This window comes from Papaver somniferum, unplaced genomic scaffold (assembly GCF_003573695.1).
Source record: "Papaver somniferum cultivar HN1 unplaced genomic scaffold, ASM357369v1 unplaced-scaffold_131, whole genome shotgun sequence".
Lineage (NCBI taxonomy): Eukaryota > Viridiplantae > Streptophyta > Magnoliopsida > Ranunculales > Papaveraceae > Papaver > Papaver somniferum.
Genome location: NW_020622270.1, coordinates 2775336 through 2779490, shown reverse-complemented (window position 1 = coordinate 2779490; position 4155 = coordinate 2775336). Strand labels below are relative to the sequence as shown.

At 33.8% G+C, this 4155-nt stretch overlaps 1 long non-coding RNA gene across 1 annotated transcript; it reads left to right on the top strand.

The window, feature by feature from the left end:
- The first annotated feature begins 2000 nt into the window (after positions 1 to 2000).
- On the top strand, positions 2001 to 2597 carry LOC113332485. The gene is made up of 3 exons (XR_003351536.1): positions 2001 to 2092; positions 2278 to 2468; positions 2556 to 2597. It is a non-coding gene; the product is annotated as an uncharacterized LOC113332485 (long non-coding RNA).
- Positions 2598 to 4155: the final 1558 nt, after the last annotated feature.

Below are 4155 nucleotides of genomic sequence, written 5' to 3'. Positions count from 1 at the left end.
TCTTCAATTTCAGAATTTAATTTTTATATTAGGGTTAGGGTGAATTTTCAAGATCTTGATTTTCCTAGTAATAGTTTCGATTGAAGTGTTATTTTTCTTGAGTAGGGTTGCGGTTTACTTCTTTAATGATTCCTGATGATGATGGTGTGGTGGTGGTGATGAAGCAGAAGTTGGTCAGTTACACTACTTATTTTGGTTCTTCAATTTGGGGTATAAGGGATTTTTTGATTTCATGATTTTATGTTGTTTTAGTTTGGGTGGCAGTTTATGTTGAAATTTTCATTAGTACTAGAATTATGTTAATTGGTTTTGTTTCTTTTTTCCTTTCTTTCCCACTTTGTTTGGGCTAATCTTACTCATCATTTTGATATTTCAGGAGGAGATACCTATTGAAGAAGTGCTTGAAAGTTTGAGATGTAACAAACGAGGGCTTTCTAATGAAGATGCTCAACAACTATTAGCGGTGTTTGGTTACAACAAACTCGAAGAGAATGAGGTATTATTGATTGGGTTCCTCTCCGTTTTTTTTGTTTCATCTAGAGTTTTTATTTTTGCTTAATCTTTGTTTTGGTGTGTAAGAGAGAAAGTTGTTGAAGCTCTTATCGTTTATGTGGAATCCGTTGTCGTGGGTAATGGAGGCAGCAGCTATTATGGATATAGGTCTTACTTATGGAGGAGTAAGTAATCTGTATATGTTTTCCATTAGTACTACTTTCTTTCTGTGGTCATATTTGGATTTGGATTTGTCTTGTGTGTTAATTACTACTACTTGGGGTTTTCTTGCAGGGTAGACAACCGGATTGGCAAGATTTCGTAGGGATTACTGTACTTCTTATAATCAACTCAACTATCAGTTTAACTCAAGAAATGTTGCTGCTAGTTTGATGGCTCACCTTGCTCCTAATGCTAAGGTGAAACTCATTTACGCCTCTCTTGGTTTTTAGGTTTTATATGGTGTTGATTGTGTTTATTATTTCAATAGTAGTTATAGTGGTGAAGAAGATGCGATTCTGGTTTTTTTTTTCATTTAATAATTCCCAGTTTTGAACTACTACGAAATCTGTGTGTAATTAGAGATTTGATCTCCAATTCAAAGGTTAAATTATCAAAAGTTCGGTATTGATTTTAGTTAGCTACAACACCTATTTCTTGGGTCTGTCTTTTTTACTCATTTATGAAACCCATTTTTGATTACTTATAATGTGAATGATGTTAATTTTCCTCAAGGTCTGTCTTTTTTGCTAAGTATTTGAGGAATTGGGGTTATGGTGCATATTTTATTTGCGATGATTGTGCTCAAAATTAGTATGCGATTGAACTTTTGTTATAGCATCATCATTTGATATGGCATTCTAGTCAGTGTTAATTTGGTATTTTTTTCTTACGGTTCGATAAGTTATGTATGGAATTTTAACCTTTATTATTTCATTACCATGGATTTAAGGTCTCTCTTTTGTTTTCAGTGAATGATTTTAGAGAATGAATGATCTGTGTAAACCCTAAACCTCATTAAATTGCAGTTTATCGAAAACTTTGCAAATCTTGTTTTTTCTTTTTCCTTTTTAATGCATAAATTAGTAGTCTTTTCCAATTTTTGATTAACACAGTTAAGATAATTATCTAGTGGAATTATAATTATTATGAGACAAAGCATTGTTCTTAGTGCCCAATTCTGATAAAAGTTAAGGTCTTTGTATGTTAATCATGATAAATATTCATATCTGATGCCTAAACATCCTTAGCTTATACCGTGTGAATGTTTTTCTGGATCTTTATTACAGGAATTTGATAATAGGTAAGTGTGCACACAAGCAACATATTTCACATCTTATAGCTTAGTTCAATATTTTACTATTTGTAAGGAATGTTATTTGCATCATGTGAACTTTTTTATACTTTAACTTGTTCACAAGCTGAGATTTTTGACAAGTTCCTCGATGTGAAAATCCTTGAGCAAGGTTGATAGAATCGATTCCTTTGGATTTGATGTTTGATGAGGAGGAAGATGAAATTGTTTTTAAATTATTGAGTTGTGGTTGTAAAGTGCGTCTTACTGGTTTCGATGATGGGAACGGTAATGTTGGAGATCAAGGTGAATCCTATTTACCAATGTGAATCTTTTTTTTCCCTTTTCTTTTGTCTTTATCTTATATCTTGTATCAAGCATGAGTATTTAGGGCTTGTTATTAGATTTTTTCCACTTTTACATATGGATAGGCATGTTGGTTTAGGATAAGCAGAATCATTCTCATGGTTAGTGTCATATTCTGGTTGCAGAGTGATGTAGCAACATCTGAGGCAAACAAGGAAAGTGATGATCCCAAAGTAAGGAGGAGAAGGAAGTCGAGGCCAAGAAATACGATTACGACAAGGTACCTGGTTCACCACATTTTCATTGAACTCAGAAGGCCATCGCAATGAGCAGCCACTTCCAAGGCTTACAACACCATAATCATCTCGTGCAAACGGTTAGATTTTCAATCTTTTATACCCTTTAATCTGATGCTTATGAATTGTACACTTCCACATTGGGGTTACTGTGTACAGTGTACCAGGTGGTTCGAAGTTCCTGCATTTGGACAAGTACCATGGATACTGCCTGTACCTACAACAATGATTATTGGTATAGGTGAATAGCTTGTCCTTGACTGGTAGCGTTTAAAGTTCTGCAAGTTTCGCATATAGTGTGTATTCTTGTTATGTTTACTAATACCAGATAGTTTCCATTGCAGGAAATCGTAATAGGAGAAGACACTTGGACATTGTGGAGTGACAAGTGACAAGAGTCTACATAAGCAGCAGAAATCTCAATGATAAACAGTAAGTTATGTGCCTAAAATTCCATCTTAATCTTTACCTAGCTAGAGCCTTAATTGTACTTGCTTAGATTTTATCATCTTGTTAGTCATTGTAGCCTTATTCAACCAACCTGCACCTGGTGCTCTAAATGGCACAAGTTTGGTGTATCCTATTAAACATATTTTATTATATTAAAGATTTGCGAGTTCATAATTCTGTTAAAATGTGAATCTTTAGTCCTTAGAGGTACCCAAGTGTTGGCATTTTTCCGATTAATGATTACTTGCATGAGTTTCATTATGTGTTTGTATTGCAATGGTTACTTCAGTTTTCATACTTAGATTCTGAACTTCATAATGTAAAAGTTTTCTTGGAAATATATTTCGATGCAACTCGTCTTGATAATATCACGCTTAGATTTTGATGCCATTATGACATTCTATTTCTGTGTACAACATTGTATGTTTTAAGCTGAAGGAGTATCAAACAACTAAAGCATCCTTGTAAAGTGCACCTTACTGGTTACCATGATGGAAACGGTAATGGTGGAGATCAAGGTGAATCCTATTTATCAATGTCAATCTTTTTTTTTAATTATTTTCTTTTGTCTTTAGCATATGTCCTGTATCAAGCATATGTTATTTGAGATTCATATTTGTTTGGAACATTGCAGGTTCATTATCCACTGAAGGGTCATATAAGCAACCATAAGCTACAAGATGTCTCCTAAGTTCATCGTCATCGGAGGAGCTTATCGTTTTGTTGTTTAACATGTTGTTTTTAGCTTATTTTCTATTAGTTTAGCATCTTGTTGTTAGAACTTACTAGCTGGCTAGCTTGGACATGTATTATCTTGAACCAGAATTTCATTTTTTTTTTGTGTAATTTTAAACCCAATGGATAAAATGAATGAATGAATGTGGAATTCTCAAGTTTGAGTTTAAATTTGAATTTCAGTTTGAGTTTATTTTGAGAATTTGAGTTCCATTTGACTTGACTTTGACTTGACTTTTTTTGAGTTCCATTTGACTTGACTTTGGCTTGACTTCTATTTGACTTGACTTGACCTTGATGCAGTCAGATTATTTCAGATTTAACCATTCAGGCATTTCAGCAAATCTGAGTCAATATTTTTTTTATATTATAATTTAAATCTGAGATTCACGGCTTAGGGTTTGTACCTCGTTACCCTTAAAATTAGTCGTTATTTTGAGACACACGACTAAGGGTCGTACAAAATAGCTACGCTTTATCAAAGACCCCAACAGAGACGGTTAAAACTGGTCGTATAACTCGTATATATGACTTGTCCTGACGGTCGCGAAACTTCTGTTTTCCACTAGTGTTGATGCCCAT